Below are 25,426 nucleotides of genomic sequence, written 5' to 3'. Positions count from 1 at the left end.
CATTAGACTGGGTTTCTACATTGACCTTGGCCTTCCGCATGTGTGGCTAAGCTCCTCGCCCTCTAACTCGAAAACAGTTAAGAGTATGTAAAATTGCTTCAGACAAAAGTTTCAAGGAATTTTATTAACTCGAAAACAGTTAAGAGTATGTAAAATTGCTTCAGACAAAAGCTTCAAAGAATTTTATTATCTGCAACTTTCATAACGAATACCGAAACGATTAGAGGCACACGAAGGGAGATATTTGAAAAAAAAGCCCCGTTATCATCTTCAAACTGTGAGATTAAGAAAACCCTCCCTTGATTAACCGCTGTGAACTTGTGTCACGTCCGAATTGTCAGCCTCTTGAAAAGTAGCTTCCTTTGGGTCCAATTAACTTATCCTCTAAAAATCTGACATGCTCGAAAATTTTTTGTTTACCATTTTCAACTCTTCCGTACGGCCAGCCCCACCACGCAAACTATCAGATTAATATGAATTTATTATCAGAGACACGTAGAGCACATAAAGTATCTTATTCTGACACACTCGGGTATGTACACCAGACGATTTTTTGTACATCTTTCAAAACCTGCAGGCGCTTTCCCTAACGCTGAAAGTGCATACATCATAGAACCTTTTTTCTTTCTACATCTAATCTTTAAAATCCACTAGGCCCAACGATGCTCGAGTAAATCCTGATTTAGCATCGTCGGCTCCCCAACTATTAATAAGAATTATTTCAAAAACATACGCTGATATGAAGATCAACAAGTGTTTTCGATCTGTATCGAATTAGCCAATTTGTCATCGTCAGTACAACGAAAGGGAGAACCTTCCACCGAAGAAAAGTAGATGCTGACCATGGTTTCGGTCTCATTTATCCTCGTCAGATTAACACAACTCTCACTCCAATGGAGAACGCTTGGAATCGAAGGATTCTGAATAAATACTAATAGAATACTAGAAATCGGAATAATTCTTTTGTTGATACATTCAGTACTGAGTTGATAATGCGTTCTACTTTGATTGGAGGTTAAATATGCTATAATAAATTGTCTGATATGTTAAAGAATTGTAACAAATATGTAACATTCAGGAAACTGTTGGTGTCATATGTGAGGGAGCACTATTTTTGAATAATTATTGTTAGTTTTATTATATTGAAGCTGTAACTGATAATTTTTACTGAATAAAGAATCTATCTATCTAATATTATCAATTACTTCAGCGCCAACTATTATATCAACTAAAAATAATGTTTTTTCATTTCAGATCCCAGTTCAGCCGTTCCATGCACAACAAAGAGTTTCAGGAAAATGAACAAACTGCAAAGGGAATTACTTTTGAGACTGTAATACTCCAAAAACTTCCTCTACTTAAACTTAGCGAGAACTGAGAAGGATCTAGATATTAGCAAGAAATATGCTACAGCTCCTTAATGGTATTATCGCTTCAGGACAGGCTTCAAACAAATAACGACTGATCTGAAGATTCTTCAGAAGAATCAATACTGTGGCAGTGTGGCATATTTTAGAATATTGCCCTAATTTTCAGGTTCGAAATTTGGATAGACTTCTTTATACTGTCTAAATCTAGTGTTCCCATAATGAAAAATAGAAGGGAATAGAACAGACAAGGAAAATAATGACAAAATGTGCAAAATCTGCAGTGTTTTTCGTATATCCCGGTTTGCTCCGTCTATAACAAAAAACCTCATACATTATGGACAGGGAAACGTCACATGTTATATAAGGACAACCACATCCAGCATTTCCTAGCATATACGCGGAAAACCAGCGCTTAACGCGTCATAACATTTTTTACCGGATCCCAGACAATTCCAGTCTATATTTCAGCACAAAAAATCACTGTATGATAATTCTCTTAGATCCTCCCACGAATGGAATCGTGCTGCCGGTTTTTGTTGGACTCCAACATGGAAATCTGGAGTAATGAATTCCCTCGGGGAAACAGTAACCCTGTCATATTTATGCTGTCTTGTCTAGTCCCGGAGATTTATGAATTCTCTTCATCCGACGAATGAGTCAGTCTAGCTTAGACCACCTCAAAATTCAGTTCTGACGTAGGACGGCTATTGTATCATGTACTCATGTCAACGAAGATGAATATGACAGCGAAAAAGTCCGAATAGGATCTACGTCAGCAGTTGTTGACGTGGGTTGATGTTAATTAAATGGCAATGCTAATACAGGTATAATAACGCAGAAAATTAATTGAAGAAACCTTGAACGTACAGGAGAAAATCAGCATTGATAGTGGCTATTTTTCTAAATAGAAAATGCATATTGGTTTAGAATGACGTGAAAAAATTAACCAACTGAATTAATAAACTTGTAACTTTTCTGATATTGATGCACCTGCTATAATCTTTATATCAAGACACCTAATTTCAGTTATGAGATACAGGGTTTAAACCCTGCATCACACTCAATTAAATGAGTGATTGCGAAAAATGCATGGGGTGATTCCTCGTCATAAGTTTTTTCGAGCAACCCTTGCTTAGATACAGCCTCCTGAAGATGGCACTTGAAAAGCCATATTGAAGTTCAGACGAATAAGTTGAGAAATTTCTACTAATATTTCGAAAAAAATATCTTCATGTCGGTTCAAACATAAGTATGCATAAAGAGTGGGTCATTAGTGCTCGATAGGTCTATAAATCCTAGAAATTTTGGGCTAGGAGAATGATTCAAGCTTTGGCGGAATAGACTCTACACTTACATAGCACATAAGTTTAAATTATTTACTTTATGGGATGATCCGGAAGTTGTGAAATTGTGAAACACATTAGCACCCTGTTCAGAATAAACAATTTTCTTATCATATTCTGAATTTACATGAAATTAATGTCATAATTCATTTGTTTGCTTTTTTTATGTAAGCCATTTTTTGAGACAAATTCCATGGTTATGCTGGTTTCAACTAGAGATCATATCTTGAAAACTGTTCGAAATAAATGTATAATTTTTTCAAATTGAATTCTCAGTTTTTAAATCTTCTCCAGTTTTTCGGATCATTCTGTAGGTGGCCACTGTGTCAAAAAGTCCATTTATTTATAATAGCATGCCCTTAAACTCTTTTCTCTGTTGGATGTTCAGATCTGAAACGAATGGTTTTAAAAAATTCATTTTAGGCCCGAAATGTTAAGAAAATTTTAAATGAAAAATTGTTGGCATTCTTGATTTCATGTAGATACAAAATGAAGGTGACTTTGTAGAAGATTTTTCCAAAATTTATCTGATTGTTTTAGTCATAAATGCACACGAAGTTCTTTCGAAAGTCCAGTTCCAAATACCAAACTGGATCAACAATAAAATTCAAGGACCTTCTCGTGTTCTGCATTGATAATTCGTATAAGTAGCAACGACCTAAAACTGAAATTCCTGTAGTTCAGACAGTTCTGAGATAAAAATATCGGCATTTAGATAGAGCATTCGCATTTATTTCTGCATTTTTATCAGGAAGTGATACTGTGTATCTCAAAATTGAACCTTTGAACTGGCACGATGCTGATAGAGAAAGTTTTGGCGTATCAATTGAAAAATTGTTTTGGGAGCTGTCGCGAATTCGAGATGGAATTAGTGTATTCTCGATTTTTTCCGGCCATTATGGATTTTTGAATGCAGTGTTCATTTAAGAGGATATATTGAAAAATTCTTAGCCTACTATAGAACCAAACAAAATTTCAATGTCAAAATATTTTATTTCTCAACATATTCTCCTCTTAATTGGATATATTTATTACAGCGAACCTGCAACGTCTCTAGACGTTTCAAAAAAAATTTTTCTTCTTGCTCTGCAAACCAGATCTCCACAGCTTTTATTACCTCCTCGTTGGAAGAAAATTTACGACTTTTTAAACTTTTTTTCAGTTGAGGAAAGAGATGATAGTCGGATGGAGCCAAATCTGGTGAATAAGGGGAGTGTTCTAGTAATTCAAACCCTAAATCACAAATTTTTTGCATGGCAACATGAGATTTGTGTGCAGGGGCGTTGTCCTGCAAAAACAAAACACCTTTGGATAGCTTTACACGTCTTATCTCTTTAATTTTTTCCCGTAGAGTGGTCAGTAATCTCGAATAGTAATCTCCGGTTGTTGTTTTATCCCAAAAATCGATCATGATTACTCCATGGCAATCCCAAAAAACTGAAGCAAGACTTTTTCAGCAGATTTTTGGACACGAAACTTCTCAGGTCTTGGAGAACCAGAGTGTCGCCATTCCATCGATTGTTGCTTTGTTTTTGGATCGTAGAAGGGTACCCAAGTCTCATCCATAGTAAAAATTCGGTTCAAGAATTCTACACCGTTTTCAAATCGAGCACAGATCTAACGCGATGCTTCTACTCTTGCGCGCTTTTGGTCTACATTCAAACATTTGGGGATCCATTTTGCAGCAATTTTTCTCATGTCCAAATTAACTATATGATGAACGCGTTCGTATGAAGCATTCAGTGCCTCAGATATCCGTTTTAGCCCAATTCGACGGTCTGATAAAATCATGTCATGAACTGCATCGATATTTTCGGGGACTGACACAGAAACTGGCCTTCCCGATCGGTCATCATCTTCAATGGAAAATTTACCTCTTTCGTCGCTTGCAGTCCAATTTTTCACGGTCGCATACAAAGGGTATTAAGCATATCTTCGTAAATATGCTTAACTCTTAACCCTTTCTACTTGTACTTGATGATGGATCGTATCTCTGGTTTACTTTTTTGACCTCAAACTTCACACAGACACTTCTGATGAGTTATTGTTCGTTGCTATGGTAACGTAATATTTAACTAGATATCTAAACATCCTCGTATATCTTGTTGTACAAGATGTTCTCTGTTAATTTCTTCATGTGAAAATACTTTGAAAGATCGACAGATTATTCTTGATACCTTCGATGGTACTAAAGTGTCCCATATTTCCATCGAATGTTCGTAACTTCCACGAGTGCAACGCTGTCAACAATTAGAAGGAATGGTTTCAAGTAATGACCTTTCAGCAAACTTGGCCCTATACTTTCAAGTAATGAAGGAAATGCTTCAAGTTGAACTCGTGTTATGAAAAACTCTCATTTCTGAAGGAGACGTCGTAGCGGAGGTGCTGAAAGCTCAAAATTTTCCACGTTTCGAAAGGGGATGATAGAAATTAGGCCCCCCTCCCCCGACAGAGATGACGTGATTAAAATTGCCGATCTCATTAAAGAGCCCCTAAGAAATTGCACTGTAATGAACAGCTATGACGACGCGTCGTTTCATTTTCGCAGGTTTTTGCAATGGTTGATTTTTTTCACTTGAACTTTCTCATTAGCCGGAAGAGGATGAGCTTGGTCGTAGGAAATTCTGGTTAAATAATTCAATTACGTTCGGTTGAGTGAGATGCGCTGGAATGGGAAGAGATTAACGTTAATGAAGATTGAAGTTTATCGCGGCCTAGACGAAGCCGATTAGACTTCTGGTTTATTAGTTCAAATGAGAGAAAAAAATTTAAAAGCCCTTCTGCAACCTTCACAGTCTGGAGGGATTCGGAAAAACGCTTCAAACGTACGCTGTACATCGTACAGGCTTTACTCGGAAATCCACAAAGATAAATTGATGAAATTTGGTGCAAACAGTGGGTGCATTCCAACAACGATACCCTTAGCTTCCAGCTGCAATCGAACAGAAATTTAAAAGTTAAAAATTGAAGAATAATAGAATAAATAGCGAGACGAAAAGTTTGTGACTCAACTGAAGTAAAGGCAATGAAATAGGAAATAGGAAATAGTATTGAATTTTTTTTCTTATGTTATAATCATGTGAATAGCGACATATGATACATTTTTGAAATCAGCAAACAAATTGCAGCAGAATGAAAGAACATTCAATTATAGTTTACATTTGAAAAATCAGAAATTCCTGTCGTATCTCGAAAATGACTGGATCAAAAAATTTATTGATATCATATTCGAATTCCTCATAAAAAAGTGCCTGTAGAATGTAATAACAGATTTCGAATACGAGTTAGAATAAGCGAGTTATTCAGCTTCATTAAAAATGACAATTCTCCATTTTCGTTCATAACTCAAAATCTTTGAACGTTAGGCTGGATCTGCTTTCAGTTTTGGATTAGTCAAGAAAAAAGAGCTAGAGAATGTGTCGTCCGTTTTCTTCTAGCTGCTATAGTTCTCGAGATCCCCTCAGTAGACAACGAATTTTGCCCACCCTGTACATTCAACCCACTTTGAAAACACTCTGTGCATTCGGCACAATTTAGTTTTATCTTTTTATCCGCAAATGGATTTATGAACGTTTTGATTCCGAGAAGTACTGGAAAAAAAGTTATACACCTAATACATCGAAATTTCAGCTACATCTGACCCCTCCGTGAGAAAAACAGCCAATCGCGGCACGAAAAAACACTCGCCCAAATGAAAATTCCGTGATAACGCTGGATAACTCCGTTTAATTCCTTTTTTGGCGGTAACAATTGGTCAGTTTTCAGCGTGCCGTGAAGGGAACGGTAGACAGAAATGGATTATGAAAAACGATGTGCAAATTAATTAGCTGAAACGTCGTACGTTGTTGGCCAGAACAGGAGCCCTATTAAGGGGCGCAGGAACCGACGCCGACGGCAAAAAAATGTCGAAACCAACGAGGCAGAATCAACTGGCTCCCGCGTATATCCATTACCTCGGGGTTTCCTGCAATCCCAATCTTTCTTCTCGGGCCTTTATTTTTCAAACGCCCAGAAATAATTTATCAGGGACTGCCACACATCCAACCGCTGTTTCGTAAACCGTTATTTCGTTTGGACGCTATTGTACGAAAAGGCCCCTCTATCAGTATCTTTGTTTTTGGTCACATCAATGATTCAAAAAACACTAATATATATAATAATTATATGTTATATTTCGACTTTAATTTGTACCAGTGTACTCTACTTTATTTTGCCAAGCTGTCGGACTCTGTCAGGTTCATCTTCAGGGCTTCTACAAAGAAAAAGGAACAAGTTTACAAACTCCCACAGTGGACGACACAAAAATGCAAAAATTTTATTCACAATAAATATGAGGTTTGTTACAAAAAAATATTATGTAGCATGCAGTCTAAACAGTGTTGTTATTAATTTTCTAATAAGGTTCTTATATATTTTATCACTACTACAATCACTACACTACGAATGACTGAGACAACGAAGAGAAGAAGAAGACTTAACCTATAATTTAATGTTTGTATGAAAAAATGAAATGAGAACTAAGTCTTTTTTGTTACAAACCTCATATTTATTGTGAATAAAATTTTTGCATTTTTGTGTCTTCCACTGTGAAAGTTCGTAAACTTGTTTATTTTTCTTTGTAGAAGCCCTGAAGATGAACCTGACAGGGTTCGAAAGCTTGGCAAAATAAACTAGAGTACACTGGTACAAATTAAAGTCGAAATATAACCTTAAAATACCCTATAATAATAATATATATAAGTAGAAAAGTTGCTTCTTCGGAATGTGCATCTTTTTCCGATCTGTGATAATTTTTATGGAAGATAATCGACTCGAAAGATGAAAATTCCCAAAAAGATGGGGTCAGTTAAAAATTCGTCAAGACCGAACGGTTGCTTCAAGACCGTTGTAGTTCTCAGATTTATTACTAGAAGAGTTGCTCCTTGGGAATGTGCTTCACTTTCCGATCTGTGATGATTTTTCTGGAAGATACGCTACTCGAAAGGTAACCATCGAAAAATTGCCAAAAAGTTGGGGTTAAAAATTCGTCAAGACCGAACGGTTGCTTCGAGATCGCTGTGGTTCTCAGATTTATTACTAGAAGAGTTGCTTCTTCGGATTGTGCATCACTTTCTGATCTGTGATGATTTTTCTGGAAGATAATCGACTCGAAATGTGACCTTCGAAAAATTCCCAAAAAAATTAGGTCAGTTAAAAATTCGTCAAGACCGAACGGTTGCTTCGAGATCGCTGTGGTTCTCAGATACTCACGCCTTCCAGTTTTCCCATTATGACTATAACGTACCATAGAAATACCAAAAATTCAAAGAACCCAACTCTTGAAACTGGACGCTATTTAATGAATATTTGAACGTTTTGTAAAATAAAAGTTTTCCTCATATTTTTTCGTATAATGCGCTGTTTTCGAATAATTTGATGTTCGAAAATAAAAAAGTATCTGTGAAATGTGAAAAATTGAGTACTTAGGCTGAATACAATTATGTTTAAAAGATTCACAGGCTCATTATGAAAACTCACAATGGCTATATCTTTTTATCAGGAACGAATCGGAAAAAATGGTATAAGAAAAAAGTGTTTCTTTTGAACTCAAGAATCTACGATTGTAATATTTATACCATTCAAAGACTGACCCTGTACATATATTATTTTTCACTTCAAAATTTTCACTTTAATAAATTATTATAAAATAATTATTATTATGAATTTTGAATAAAACATAACGCCAAAATCATACGAGATTACAAATGTAACCGCGACAACTCTAACTTTCCCTAAAGATCCAAAGAGATCCTAGTAGATCCAAGAAAATCCAAACGATATCGAAGAAGATCCAAGGAGATACAAGGGGATCCTAGGAATTCCCGAAGGAGGCAATCTTTTGCCTCGAAAAATCTCTAGTAGTTACCCCCTCGACCGGAGATAATCAAATTTTCATCAATGCAACGGATGTTATTGACTCATACCCTCATACACCATCTTACTTATCTCAAAAGAATGAAATTTCGAAAATTCAATGTTCCTTACCAAATTCTTATTAGCATGAGTAGACGTCAACGACCGATTCCAACGTAAATGTACAGGGTGCTCTAAAATTGGAGGTACAAACGAAAAGAGGTGGATTACTTGGGTAATTTTAAGAAAAAAAAGGCTCGTTAACATAAGATCGCAAAAGATTCGTTAAAGTTAGAATTTTTTCCAGTTGATTCTTATAGAATCCACATTTCACAAGATATTCAACTGAAATTTGGCATGAATATTACAATTATCAGTTCACACCATGTGACATGCCAATTTCGATAGCAAATCTACAGGGTCCCCTGTTTTCTTTCAGAAATTGTTTTTTTAGTGAGCCACTGTTAATTTGAAAAAATGTATGAAGAAGCTTTATTGTTATACTAAAATTTATATTCCCTTGTAGTTTTGTCGTATCTGATACCGATTTCCAAAAAAAAAAATTAAATTTTCGTAAGATTTTCTAGAAATCCTTAGAAGAATCCAAATTGTCATAAAAAATTCAGTTAGTAATCTGCGGTGAATAAATTCATTATTAGTTGTTTGGTTATTTTCACGATCTGTAGATCGATAAAATTGTTTAATCGAGCGTATAAGTAATCATTACAAAAAAACACGTCAAACTTTAACACCCTGTATCTCGAAAACGAAACGCTTGCGACCCCATGGTTATGGGACTCTTTTTTCTTGAAATTTCTTAGTGAATCTTTTTTATTCGTTTCTACCTCCAATTTAGGAACACCCTGTATATTACCGACCAATTACACTAGCCCGTCTGGAATCCCTAGATTCAGGTCAAGTCCGTGAACCAAGACAGCCTTCAAAATTAAAAGAAAAAGGAAACAGAAAGAGACGCTCAGTTGTTATCTTTCAGCATGGAAGCCATCCAAAATAGCAAGCAGGCTTCTCCATATTAATTACTATTTAAAAGCACTGGGGGACTTTAATTGTTGTCTTTGCGTAGGAATATAAATTGACCGAAAGAGATATAAAAACAGTTCAATTAGTAATGAGTATAAGGTTTTTTTCCTCCTTATTCGAAGTTCAAACATATCGCACGGTTTACGTTGATCTTAACGTAAAATATCCTTTCAGAGCACTATATTTTTTGGGAGAAAAAGGCGACAATTTCCTTATTTTCCATAAGAAAACAAACTTGGACATGATTTTTGTAGAAAAGAGGTAACTGCTGGATAAAAATTGGGCTGTTTTTCTTTGGAACATTTCGTACGTGTTCGCATGTCGTCTTCAGGTATAGCTTGCATTAAAATTTCTACGTGAAAAATTCTAGTAACAACAAACCGACCAACAAACAGAATATATTATGGACACAGCTCAAATAATTATAAACCGGTTTCTACCAGTTATCATTCATTCTTTGGAATCGAGCCCAGAAAAAATCTAAACCTCTGAAATTTCACCACTTCACGGTTGAATTAAAAGACCTTCCAGGCTTTTCCCGGCTCACCCTTTAAAACCCAAGACCAAAGAAAAATTTTCTGAAACTTGACGTAACTGACGAATACTTCAGTGGCTCGGGAAATGTTTCAGCAGAGAATATCTGCACGTTCGACCTTCGCATTGGCTCTTCAGGAGATTTTTAACGGACTACATGAATAAGCTTTTAAAACAAAAGCTAATGAGGGCTCTAGTTACTCCCACAGAACTCACTTCTTCTGTCCCAAATTGAAACGCACACTTTTGTAAGCGTTCGCAGGGATCTAATTCGATGAAGGGGAGTTTTCAATTTTCCTAATGCATCCCCTGTTCGCAGAACGAACCTACAACAGGATACCACGAATCGTGAAAGAATAATCATTTAGATCGGGTGTTAATTGTGGCATATGTGGAATGGGTTGTAGGTGAAAGGTGCCGTTTGGCCACTCCGAAAGAATTGCTGAAAGTGCTGAATGAGAAGCGATAGAGTATAGAGTTGGGGTATCTTCATTTCTATTCGAAACATTCGTGATAACTATGATGACAGGATAGCAGAAATGGTAAAGTGGATCTTTTGGTTTCAAGAATCTACGGTTTGAATATATATATATACGAGATTTATTACTGAAATATATTATGCTCGATATTATGTATCAAATTAAGAACTCCGACGATTTTTCTGGGAGAAAAGTTGACCTTCGAAAAATTACCAAAAAGATGGAGTCAGTTAAAAAATCGTCAAGATCAAACGATTGCACAGAGTTCGATGAAATTCCCAGATTTATCACTAGAAGAATTGCTCTCCGGGAACTTGAGAGAAATATTTTTTTGAATATCGAAAAATTATTTCATTTCTCTGTTCAAAAAGAATAAGTTTCAAAGTACATATTATTCTTTCGAATATAGAGGGTGTTTTCAAAGGTGAGACTTTTTTTGACAGAAGGTAGAACTTATCAAAATGAACCATTTAACCAAAAACTGTCTATATAAAATATTCAAGATGGCTGAGTTACAACCCCTAGAAATTCGACAAAATTTCATTGAATTTCAAGTACGGGACTGTGGAAGGTGACTCCGGCATCGCAAAAACGAAACAAAACATAAACATATGACTGGACATAAATGGTTCAGTACCAAGTTCATCGGATTAGATGCATCAGGTCACTCTTGAGAGGATCATAATTGTTGTATCGTGCAATTTAGGGTAAAAAAATGTAGAAAATCGAAGCAATTTCATGAAAGAGCTTATGTTAGTTATGTTGAAAAAGTGCTATAATATTTCCCCATTTCATCCCATTTTTATTTTTGGAATGTTCGAACAAGAAGATTGTGAGCCCACTTGTATCCTAAGTCTCTTCTGTCAGTTGGTATCGAAATGAGCCATCATTTCGTCTTCTTTTGTTTTCGTGTTATAGGCAAAAAAAATTTGGGCAATTTCAACTTTGGTCATTATTTCCGTTTCTGTTTGTACTAAGGTTCTGAAATGAAAACATTATTGAGACACTTTTTGTGGTAGCAATCCAGTGGCGTACTATGATTTTTTCCAACAGGTTTATTTACTGAGCTATAACATAAAGTTGTGTTTTTTCGTAGGAGAACAGTAGTTTAAAATGAAATGAAAGGTTTAGCGGCATGCAGACAGGAATTGAATTCTGAAAAAAGTACCACCCAGAGCAGGATTTCATTTCATTATATTTTCAGACACTAAACTATCATCACAGTAGTTTAAAATGATTTAGAACGAATCGCCATTGTTTTTTCGTTTCAGAGATGTATCATACATCGCCCTCAGTCTTTCTAAGTAATTTTGAACTACTGTTTTCATAAGAAAAAACACATCTTTGTCTTTATGTAATAGCTCAGCAAATATACCTGGTGGAAAAAATCATAGTACGCCACTGGATTGCAATCAAAAAAGTGCCCGTATAATGTTTTCATTTCAACATCCTAACACAAACAGAAACTGAGATAATAACTAAAATAATTGAAATTTCAATTTAGGCCTATAACTCGAAAACAAATTAAAATAGAGGAATGCAGTTGATGCCATTATTAGTTTCTCGAAAAAAGACGATCGTAATGTGTCATGCATTTTTCTCTACCTCGTTTGGTTGAAAAAATTGTAATTCAGGTATCACCAATTTTTCCCACCCTTTACAAGTCAAAGACTGGAGTCTTTGACTTGTCTATATACACGATTGTAAATTGTAATATCGCAGTGGAATTATTCTCTAAAAATAGATATACAAAATAGTTTTTTTTTTCGTTTCCCTTTATACAGGGTTAGAACTATTTAGAGGGCTTACTATAGGAATATCGAAAACCGTTAAAAATAAAGGGTGGCTTATATTACAAAAAAGTTGTACACCAGTATAATCGATATATAGGATTAAGACAACACACCGAATTTCGTGTAGTTATGTTTAAAAACAAATTAGTTATGAAGAAAAAATGATAATCTTGATTTTCAGTCTTTCGAGATATCTCAGGATCCATCAGAGATATTTGGGAACTCTTTACACCCAACCACTCATCCTTGAATAACGCAACTTTTTCGTAATTTAAGAAACCCTGTATTTCTAATGGTGCCTGTCCACCTGCGACAAAAAAGTCTCGAGAGCAGTCTCAAGCACTCTCCGACACAAGTCAATACTAGTCTCCGAGACTGGACGTGTCTCAATTGCTAAGATGAACAACTCCCTGAGATTAATCTCGAAACTTTCTCTCGAGAATTTATCTCAGGTGGATACTAGCCATAACGGTTTTCTATATCCCTGTAGTCCCGCCCAAAATAGTTCTAACCCTGTATATCATTACATGTCGGCAAATTATCCATATCAATTTTTGAGCAGTGTGTTTTGGCCATCGAATTTTGTTTGCCTCTATCGGAGGATCAACACATTATGAACACGAACATGAATTGATTTGGCCGATACTTGTTGAAAATCTATTATCAACATAGAACTCAGGTTCTAGTTAGTTATTTAACCTCTACCCTTCGTTCGTTATCATAATAGTATTTTCAATATCTCCTAGTGAAGATCACATAATTCATTTTCTAGTTCTTATTCAATTATCCATATTCGAAACCCATAATTCAGATAATATTCCACATTATTACTCCCTTATCAATACTTATGTTCAAGTGCCTGTCGACAAGTCATAAGCATAAGCCTAGAATAGTATACCGCCGTCGAAAAGTAAATATTTATCTCTCACATGGTGTCCCAGCATTAAACTCCGAAGTTAACTCCACTATTAGTGCTTTCCTTCCATACGTGAGAGCCTCGAAATGTCAAAATGACGTAGTTAACTCAAGATGGTATGAAATTATGGAAGTGCACAACCATTACTTGATGCGATCCGAGTTTAACTGTGATGGCGAACGGAATACTAAAAGCGGATTCGGTGTAGACTGTGCGAGGTTTAATAACCCTGTTAAAACAAGAAATGTAAATTACCCCATCAGATTGAAAATCGAATTCGTTTTCGCCGATGAGATTGCTTAATTGAATTAAACTTCCGGGAAGTTCGGACGGCTTATAATTTATTTTCTTTATTAATATCCGAATATTCCCAGATAGGATGCAGTTCGGGAGACAAGGAAAACTGGGGAAATGAGGAAATTTACCTGAACTCCCTCAACCTGAAAACATCTGCCGATAATCGAAGAATTTATAATAATAATAATTTATTTGAACCTATGCAGGGTGAGTCTTCGACTCGAACAAATATTTCAACAGTAGATTCTCGAGGTCAAAATCAACACTTTTTTTCTTTACCATTTTTTCCGAATCAAATCAGTTCAAAAGATACAGGCTGTTGAAAAACCATAAAAAAATTATTTTTAGTTCTCTCACAAACGGTTTCATCGAATGAAACGAATTTCGGAATAAAGTTTTTCATTAATTTGATGAATCTTCTTCGAACACTAGATATCACCCACATCTTCCAGTTTTCTCATTAAGACCATAAGGTGCCATGAAAATACCAAAAATTCAAAGAACCCAACTCTTGAAAACAAGTTGGACGCTGATCTAATGAAAATTTGAATGTTTTCTTAAAATTTAAGTATTTTTCATATTTTCTCGTATAATGAGCCGTTTTAGAGGAATTTGATGTTCTGAAATTGAAAAGTATATGTGAAATTTGAAAAATTGAGTACTTTGGCTGAATACAACTATGTTTAAATGATCCACAGATGTGTAGTGTCACAGATTCAGCTAGTTAATCTGAAGGTAATTTTGTTTTTCCAGAGGTGTCTCATCTTATTATGAAAACTTAAAATGGCTATATCTTTTTATCAGAGCCGAATCGAAAAAAATGGTATAAAAAAAAAGTGTTTCTTCTGACCTCAAGAATATACTCTTAAAATATTTGTACGAGTCAAAGACTCACCCTGTATATACAGGCTGTCCCAAAACTGGTGAATCAAACGTCACACCACGATAGAGTAGACCAAATATTATCGAATGACACCAACATTAGTTCAACGAAAATGTACCGTTTTCAAAATAATCAGAATTTTATTAAAATACCTTAAGTTGCCAATTTTCGAACTATTTTTCTTAATCACAGGGCCAGTTTGTGAAAAGGGATATCGATTTTATTGATTTTATTGAATTATATTAAACTAAGGTTATTGTTTTATCTCCCCTAATTGAAATTATTTTAAGTAGTTTATCGATAACCTAAGTAAATGTAAATTAAAACAATTGTTTCTTCCATATGATTTTTATTACTCAGAATAAACCCCCTCTATAGGGGTGATAATATGGGAGGAAAACGCTGTCCTTAATCACAAATTGGCCTTGTGATTGAAAAAATAGTTCGAAAATCGGCAACTTTAGGTTAGGTTTTTTCAGAAACGGTACATTTTCGCTCAACTAATGTTGGTGTCATTCGATAGTACATATTTGATCTACTCTATCGTGTGACGTTTGGGACACCCTGTATAGGACTCTTCCAAAATGGGAGAGAATACCAAATTTGATTAGTATCTATAGCCAACGAGAATAAAAGAGACAATCACAGTATGTATAGAAAAGAAACCGCTGGTATGTTACGGACATGTCCAAAGGATGGAGAGTATAGATTACCAAAGAGACTGAGGAGATGGACACCTCCAGAACATAGAAAGAGAGGAAGACCAAAGAAAACATGGATTTCGGGAATAAGACGATCAATGAGTGACAGAGGTCTAGATAACGAAGACAACAGCGATAGATGGGCAAATGGGTATCTGAGAACTTCCTCTTTAATCCGAATATATATAAAAATAACTTCTAGAAAAGGAGTAACATTAAGCAGTGCTCTAAGTTTTCAGCCAAATAGAACTAAATTCTTGAAACTACTGCGCAAGATTCTTAGAGAATTCCACATACTTACATGTATTCACGTGCAAAAGCACTAAAAGTCTATTCCATGAGACTAACGTTTATTTTGATCAAAATTTGAGAACATTAAATATCAAAAGCAAAAAGAATTGAGGATAAATACACTAAAAACAAAAACTAAGACAGAAAAATCCAAATTTGATTAATTTTCAAAAAGAATCTGTCTACGGTGATTTTTGGAATCGAAATAAGCCATTTCATAAAATCGTGTAAGTTACTGAAAAATAATGAGAACAATTCGACAATCCTAAGTTTTCATTTCCATTACCACGTTAATATCGAACAAGCCAATATTCTAAACGAAACCTCATGGTCGAATCAAGAAATTTTTGGTGAAACGCTTCATTTTGACCAGTTCTCTGTTGAAAAAAAGCCTCACCTTCAAATACACCCTGTATTTTCAACAAAAATCTGTATTTGATTTATTAAATGAATTGAGACTCGCACTGTATATAAACGATATGGAAACGCTCAGCGAACAAACCGCACTGTAAACAATCGAAAACCCAGATTAATTTTTTCCACCAACAGTTTCATCAAAATTAACTCCGCCGAAATTTCCAGCACGATCTGGCCCCCAGTCAAAGGAAAAGTAACTAACCAAGCGTGTCAGTCACCCCCTCAACCACTCCAGTTTTCCTGTTGAACATCCTGACGCTGGATCCAATCAACGGCGTACTGAAAACCCCGAAATGATATTTGATTGGAATCGAGATTCATTGTCTATCCTTGGAATTGTCTGTTCTTGTTTCCGTCAGTTGCCATTATTTATTTTGTTCAGCACCCCGTCGCAATCCCGTCGTCGTCAAATTCAGATTGATTCAATGTTCAATGCCACTGGTGGTATTAATTTTGTTCGAACGTGCCTTCGATAAAATATGCATGGAACTGTAGTTGGATTTAATCATCATCGAATTGTCTGGTCGGTTCTGATGAGCCATCACAAACAATGAGAATTTTTCGCATCTGTTGCTATTCTGCGTCATAGGGATTTATCGATAACTATTCTTGTTTCTTTGTTTCACTCATTTTTTTTTCAGTTTATTTTTGTTTTATTTCCGTTTTCATAAGAACTTAATTGACTGACGCTGGCAGTATGCACTAGTCTTCGGGCTATTCGTATTTTTTGTATGTGGTATTGGGAGTCCGGGAGGGTTGAACCCCTTTCCACTCTGAAGCCCCTCTTTTTGCGTGTAGATAACATGCCCAAATAGTTAACGATAAAAAATAGTAGAGTGATGGTGAGATGAACATTCTGAGTACAGCAATTCTTTTTTTAGGAACCGAAAACTGGCTCATGTCTCCCTAACCCATGGGAGGGTTGAACAGGGGGCGAAAGAAACTTGACCATAAGTTTGTTTATCAGGAAAAACATTGAAAGAAAACAATTTCCAATGACCAACGATTATCTATATCATCAGATGTATGAAATATTTACATATTTTCTATTTCAGAGTCACTCTCCTTTATTTACCAGATGTAATTTTTTTTTTGCACCTTTGTATATTTTCTCTATTTATTTCTAGTATTCAATTTTCTTTTTGAAGCAAACTATTATCTAAGCTCAGTGCGGGAAACTTGAACCACTGATTATGTCTCCCGACCACAGCATGGGTCAAGTCTCCCGCACTCCCTTTTAGCCTATTCAACAGATGTTTTCTTGAAACTTTTACAACTATTATTAAAACGGCTCATCGTTTGTGATACAATATTAATCAATGAAAGTAATGAAACTAAATAACACCACGCACCTATCAAACTTTTCAGACAGTGTAACAAACAAAAATTATTCAATTTCTTACTTCCTAACAACAAAATCACGTTCAAACCTCTCACTCCCGAACTGTTCTGATGGCGGACAAAATGGAGCCGTCACTACTTGAGCCTTGTTACAAGTTTGCCGCCAAGCCATTTACGATACCGGTAGCGCGAAATTTGAATTTAAATATTTGAGGTAGTTCTCTCTCTCTCCTACCTGAGCAATTCTTCCGGACTCCATCTACATATTGATTTGACTAATGATTTTCCTTTCGTTGATCTACAGGGTGGTTCACGAACATGGAGAAATGTACTGAGCATGAAATACCGTCAGAAGAAGTGACAGGGAGAAACTAAACATCAGGCCAGCTAGTTGTTTTTTTCTAGAATTTTGATTGGTGCACACTCACATCTATGCCAACAGAAAAGAGGCAGGTATTGGCCTGAGAACCATAGAATGCTCAAGCCTTTTGCCTATATTATGAGGAATTGAAAAGAAAATACAAAATTTGGAGAAATGTGTGGTTTTCCATATGTTTAAGAGAAGATAACAACGACTTTATGGAATTCTACAAAAACAGTAATGGTAACTGCCAATTCGCACTTCCCTAGAAACCGAAAAAAAAATGTAATCTAGTTTTTATCTCATCTTGGAGGATTGTTTATCCTGAAGCGCCTCGGAGCAGAAACCCATACAAAGTTACGGAACTTTAATATGCAGACGACTGCGCAGTTATCGCTAGCATCTCAGAGGATCTACATATAATGCTGGACACCTATAAACATATATACGAAACTTTTGGCCTTAGACTCAATATTGGCAAAACCAAAATCCTGATGAGTCCGCCAGAAAGCCTTCAAACAGATAGCAGCCTGGAGGATGAAACACCAGAACAGGTCGAGCAGTTCAAATACTTGGGAAGCTTCATAAATACTAGGGCTAACCTGGACACGGAAATACACAACCGTATCAATTCGGCATCACGGGCATTCTGGAAGCTAAAGGACAGAGTGTTTCAAAATCACGACCTTAATTTGAAGACCAAGACAGTTTACAAAGGAGTGGTTCCCCCAACGCTTCTTTACGAAAGCGAAAGCTGGACGCCCTACGGGCAACATATTAAACTGCTTCAACAAACGCAACAACGTCATCTAAGACAAATAATGCCCATCAGATGCTTCCACAAAGTTTCGAATGCAGAAGTCTTGCAACGCGCGAGTTGTACAACAATTGAGACTCAAGTAACGAGGGCCCGACTCAGTTGGAGCGGCCACATTCTGAGGATGCAAGACACAAGATTCCCCAAAATGGCTCTGTATGGCGAATTCACAAAGGGAGCTCGGAAACCAGGAGGCCAGTATAAGCGGTTTAAGGATATACTGCATCAATCCCTGAAATCAGTTAATGCCATTCATAACTGGGAACAACTAGCGCTAGACAGATCACAGCGAGGTCTTTGGCACACATAGTTATAATGAAGACTCGAGAAGAATACAGCGGCGGCCAGATCTGGTTGCTGACTATCTATCCATGCCCGGAGTGTGGAAGGATCTGTAGATCACGGTTGGGTCACTTCAGTCACAGGAGGGCACACGGTCGCAAGTAGTTTTGTTTTGAGTCTTTTTGTAGATTTATTCTCGTAAGAGGATACAGTAAAGAATGAATGAATGACTGAGTGAATTTTCTAATCAATTTTTTATAAGATAAGGCTTGTATTCTATATCAGAAAAAACCTAAGGCTACAAGAATTATATTGCAAATGGCACTCATATCAAAAGTTATCGGAAATGCCGGACTTCATTGTGAACCACCCTGTACACTGATATTTGATAACATTTAGCCAATATAAATTCTTAATTTTTAATGAGTCACTAAAGAATGAATTTTTTCAGTTTTATCTTCAATTTCAATAATATGATGATTAATGATGGAAAGGCAATGTCCAATTAATTTTGATATCTAATATAAAACCTAGAAATGTTGAATATAAAAATTTTAGGACAAGGTACATTATCGAAATTCATTACCTCTAATAGATTTCAATGAGAAGGAACCAATCTTTCAGAAAATATCGAACTTCTCCAGAAAACTACGTTGATATTCTTTCCTTCCCAGAAAAAAATCTCAAGTGTACAGATTCACCTTAAAGTTTCGGAACTTTGAAACGAATATTCTTCATCACCATTTCTCGAACGAAAGTTGAAATATGATAGAAATATCCAATTACATGAAGTTTCCTCATCAAGGGAACTTCTATGAGAAATTCGAGATGAGTTTACTACTTCTCACAAGGAATGGAACTATGTATGTAACGAATGTAAGCAATAATGATGAGGCGCCAACTTGAAGATGCAACGAGCACGGAGAATATAAATAACGACTGATATAACTGGATACCAATCGTGAGGAGAATCCATGAAAGATTCTTTTCAACTTTCAGAGATGTAGATGTGAAGAAAAGTCATTGAATTCACGCCAGTCAACAGAGCCAAACAGATAGATCGAATTTCGCAAGGTCATATTTTCGCAAAATGGCGAATGCGCAAAGAAAATACAAATATTTTTCAGTGTAGTATATCTTCAAAAGAAATAGACAGGTTTTTGTAAAACTCATTTATCATGCACTATGGGTAACTATATGAGCACAATGGCACAATGGTGCTGAAACTAAATCTCAAAAAGAATAATTATTTTGAAATTTCAGAGGAGAATATTTTAGAACACAGGAATTGTTTCACTAGGCGCACCGGAAATTCAACGTTTGCTGAACATTTGATGATTTGATGAATGCAAAGCACAACTCAAACGGAAACTTTGAAATGTTACATAGTTGTAGAAGCTAAAAGTATGATTCTTTTAGGAAGTTTTGAAATTAATATTATATTATCCTCATAATTGAATTTATTTCTATATTTGAATAACATGGAAAAAAACTCTTGGAAATTTAGTACCTACATACTTGGTTTGTCCTCAACAAGCTTGTTTCAAGTATTCTTTAGAGTATTGTTCTTTTAGAGGCATATTTTTGATGAGACAATTCATAAAATAAAATTTTCGCTTTGTAAATCCTTTCTATTGGAAAATTTGACATAGCTACACACTCGTTGAATACTGCAGGGTTATTCTTTGACTCGTACAAATATTTCAACAGTAGATTCTTGAGGTCAAAAGAAACACTTTTTTCCTATACCATTTTTTCCGATAAAAAGATATAGCCATTTCAAGTTTTCATAATGAGCTATGCCATCCCAGGAAAAACAGAATTACCTTCAGAATAACTAGCTAAATCTATGACACTACACATCTGTGGATCTTTTTAGAAGAGTTGCATTCGGTCAAAGTACCATATTTTTCGTATATTTTTCATTTCTTCTTTCATCAATTTACTTAACGGCGTATTATACAAAAAATAAAAAGAATACTTCAATTTCACAAAACGTTCGAAAATTCATTAGATAGAGTCCAACTTAGTTTCAAGAGTTGGGTTTTTTGAATTTTTGGTATTTATATGGTACGTAATGGACATAATAAAAAAACTGAAAGACGTGGGTGATATCTTGAGTTAGACAAAAATTCATTCATTCATTCGATAGAACCGTTTGTGAGATATAACTAAAAATATTTTTTTTATGGTTTTTCAACATGCTGTATCTTTAAAACCGAGTAGATCCGGAAAATATAATGAAAGAAAAAAGTGTTTCTTTTGTCCCCAAGAATCTACAGTTAAAATATTTTTACGAGTCATAGAAACACCCTGTAATGTACTAATTTGAAGTGATTAAAATCTGCGAGTTTGAGTTTCGAGCTATATACTAGCAAATTTTCAGCTCCTGATGAACTCACGAATAATTTTATCCATATCCTCCACCATCCATTAATTTTTTGGAACATTCAAGCTAATGAGTCTGAGTAAGCCAGTCTCAAATTTCAACTCATCAACGTCAATTACAGTCGCACATGTGGACACTTAAAATGGATGCTATTTTAAAAACCCTCTTTAGGCAATTCGTTTCTCGGTACCTGAGTGCAACTAGGGCACTGCACAAGTGTCATCTGGAATACAGACCCAAACATGTGCTTTAGAACGGAGATGTGTTTCGTTGAAAATTACACTGACATTCCACCTCATTCCAGATTCTATTTTGTGAGGGCATGATTGCCCGTTTGATTTCAATTATGTTGTACAGGGGTCCAACATAGATTGATTCTTTTTGAAAACCCTGGAAATTTTTCTTGCTCAATAAATTCAGAAATAACTGGCAAATTTTTCCTGATATGAATGATCTTAGGAAATGCAAAACAGAAATGCGGAAAATATACAGGCAAATCTTTGACTCGTACAAATATTTTAACAGTGGATTCTTGAGGTCAAAAGAAACATTTTTTCCCATACTATTTTTTCCGGTTCGGCCCTGATAACAATATATAGCCATTTCAAGTTTTCATAATACGCTATGCCACCCCTGGAAAAACAAAATTACCTTCAGAATAACCAACTAAATCTGTGACACTACACATCTGTGAATCTTTTAAACAGAGTTGTATCCAGCCAAAGTACCCAAGTTTCAAATTTCACAGATACTTTTTAACTTTTGATAAACCAATTTACTCGAAAACGGCGCATTAAACGAGAAAATATGAAGAATACTTTTATTTTATAAAACGTTCAAATATTCATCAGATAGCGTCCAACTTAGTTTCAAGAGTTGGGTTCTTTGAATTTTTGGTATTTTCATAGTACGTAATGGTCATAATGAGAAAACTTGAAGACGTAGATATCTTGTGTACGAAAAAGCAATAAATGAAAAACTATATTCCGAAATTAATTTCATTCGATAGAACCGTTTGTGAGTCTGAAAATAACATTTTTTATGGTTTTTCAACAGCCTGCAAATTAACTAGAAAATATTATTGCCTGACAATGAACTGAAAATAAATAACGTTGAAATTATAATTTTATGTGGTAACGTTTCGGAGTCTATATCAGACTCCTTCATCAGACGAAAAATCTATTTTCGAAAATCTTCTGTATTGTGGCTTTTGTCAAAGAATCACACTGTAGGTATATGATGTCTATGGAGCAATGAAAACTTGATGTCAGATATCATGAAACTCCAATATTTGACATCAACTATTCATAAAACCAAAGATATAGATAACATAGATATATTTGTATTTTTATGTGTATTGAAATTTGGTGAACGAAAGTCTAAATAGATGGCTGCTGAAAAAAATTTTCCTCTGAAAACAACGATAATATTGGCAGACATAACCTAATATCCCTCCTGGATACAAAAAGGCTTTCTCCTTGAATTGCAAGTTTCTGATGTTCACTGAATATTCAGAACGATATTCATACGTCACCGAAGGATCGAATAGGATCTTCAAAGATGAGATATAGGCTTTTAAGACACAATGCATTACGTAGACCTTTATCATTTCGAATTTATCGAGAGATGGCTGTCGATAAAAGCCACGCATGAATAGAGGCGCCGTTTATAATATATTCGAAAAATGAGATATAGGTATCTTTTCCTCACTGAAGGTGTTCTAGTTTCGTGAATTTTTACTGATGAGGAAAAAATCGGAATTATGGATATGAAATATTAATTTTACTCATTTTGAAATTTTAACTATAGAAAAAAAATTCTTTATGAATATATATCCACGAGTTTGGAGAGAAATGGAACATTCTTGTGTCTATACAATTTCAGAGAAGGAGTGAGGGGTTAACAAAAAATATATTTTGTGGCAATGCGATACCTATATTCGTTCATTTTGTCAATAATTCACTTCATTATAGAAGCTATTTATTATCAGTGATAACATAATTTTCATCACTGCTAATAAATAATCCTTCATACATTACTGTTTCAGAATTTTGTGAATGATTGTAAAGCTGGTTAATTCAAAATGATTATTTATCCAGAATAAGCTTAGTATTGCCCTTTTCAGATGTACGCAAAGTGAAACGTAATTTTTGAGAACCGAGAGTATGCTGAGAAAAATTCAGGATATATCGAATACTCAAACCCAATTTTCATTAATGAAAATTCCTTCGTAAAAGTGATGAGAAAATACAGGGTCAGATTTTGACTCGTACAAATATTTTAACTGTAGATTCTTGAGGTCGAGCTTGAGGTAAAAAAAAAACACTTTTTTTCGGCCCTGATAAAAATATATAGCCATTCTAAATTTTTATAATGCGCTGTGCCACCCCTGTAAAAACAAAATTACCTTCAGGTCAATTAGCCTAAATCTGTGACTGTACACATCTGTGAATATTTTAAGAACAGTTCGATCAGAGTAGATACCCAATTTCTCTAATTTCACAGATATTTTTTATTTTTGAATACCAAATTACTCGAAAACGGCGCATTATACGAGAAAATATGACGAATACTTTTAATTCACAAAACGTTCAAATATTCATTAGATAGCGTCTAACTTACTTTCAAAAATTGAGTTCTTTGAATTTTTGGTAATTTTATGGTACGTAATGGTCATAATGAGAAAACTGGAAGATGTGGGTGATATCTTGTGTTCGAAGAAGATTCATCAAATAAATGAAAAGGTACATTCCGGAATTCATTATTCGATAAAACCGTTTGTGAGATACAACTAAAAATAACATTTTTTATGGTTTCTCAACACCCTGTATCTTTTGAACATAGCCGATTCGGAAAAGTTGGTAAAGGAAAAAAGTGTTTTTTTTTTACCTCAAGAATCTACTGTTAAAATATTTGTACGAGTCAAAGATTCACCTTGTATAAGACGTAAAGTAAAGAAATATGAGTATATTTCTCTTCGATAGGTACCTACAAGTTTAAGTAAATGTGCTCTTACTCATAAGAGTTTGTACGTAGGAAGGAGAATTTGAGATAATTCGAATATTTCAAATCTCTGTTTTCTGAATCATTATAAATAAATGGAGTTGGTGGCGAATTAATAAATGTAAACCTTCATGTGTTCCTTATTTCATAAAAATGAAAAATTGGATACCAATAATTCAGATACCTATTTTTTGTTCTAGTTTCTATAATAAGGATAAATTGAGTGAATAGAAAAAACAAGCTCTTTCTCAGGTGGATCCTGGATTTAACAACAGTGTATGTAGATATGTAAAATAAAAAAACAGATTTGGATTCACTGAACGAAGAATTTCTAATTTTCCAAAAAAGTCAATAAAAGAGTAGTAAGCGATATATTATATCACATTTCGTAAAAAAAATCTTCAAGACATTGACTTTCTTCCAAATCTTCCGCATATGATAATGAAAAAATTTTCCTCATTTTCTATTGTAGTTTCAACAACCTATAAATTTATCCGTGTCGATCTCAAGTGAACCGAAAAATGACACAGATAAATTTTCTCGATCGGACACTGATTCATCCGCGATATTTTCTTATTTTCTACCGTCCCATCCCTCAAACATCGCGCCTCGATCTACGTATGTACACAGAAGAGTTATCCACTCACCTTCTCTGACGTTTCTTGTTCTTGATATATCGCAAAGGGATCCCTTAAGAAAACTCGACGGGTGTTGTGATTTGTGGCACTGTCACGAAACGACTAGGGCAAAGCAACGAACGCAAAGCGGCAGACCGACGAGTTCTGAAAGGAGTAGAGCAGAACACTGAGATCAGCGAGCGCCGAAGAGAACAGAGCCTATTGATTACTGCACAGCCGACTAGGATGGCAGCAGCAGCAGCTTGGCGGGCGGGGGTTTTGAGTCGAGAGCAACGCTTTGCACAACGTCCTTACAGATACAGACTGCAGGAACCCATAATACAGACCTGGAAAGTGGAGTTTGTTGTACTGTATCCAGCCGAAGTGAGCCATGCTCGATATAAAACACAAAAGAGTCCTGACATTGTTTACCGGCTACTTGATGCGATGTAAACAAATGAGGAACAGCTGCGTTGGGTCCGATCTTGTTAACATACGCTGAGCTATGGATTTTCACTTTCTTTGTGTGCTTTCCGGCTTGTCGCTGAGGTATCCGAACGGAGTGATGCGACATGCAGTGAAAAAATATGGACTATTTTTATACATCTCACTTCTCAATGAACCACAATGACATCTTCTCACTCTTTGAACCTTTGACA

General features: G+C 35.3%; 1 protein-coding gene across 3 annotated transcripts in view; it reads right to left on the bottom strand.

The window, feature by feature from the left end:
• LOC123317817 (midkine-B-like) overlaps positions 1–24,995 on the bottom strand; it is a 145,658-nt gene extending 120,663 nt beyond the window's left edge. The window contains exon 1 of one of the 3 annotated variants that reach the window (XM_044904434.1): positions 24,798–24,995. The gene's annotated coding sequence lies outside the window, so the exon portion shown is untranslated. The remainder of the gene's footprint in view (positions 1–24,797) is intronic. The other 2 variants (XM_044904439.1, XM_044904429.1) reach the window with 2 other exon arrangements.
• Positions 24,996–25,426: the final 431 nt, after the last annotated feature.

The sequence above is a fragment of the Coccinella septempunctata genome, chromosome 1 (genome assembly GCF_907165205.1).
Source record: "Coccinella septempunctata chromosome 1, icCocSept1.1, whole genome shotgun sequence".
Lineage (NCBI taxonomy): Eukaryota > Metazoa > Arthropoda > Insecta > Coleoptera > Coccinellidae > Coccinella > Coccinella septempunctata.
The sequence above is the reverse complement of the archived record's forward strand: the minus strand, read 5'-3'. Positions and strand labels throughout refer to the sequence as shown.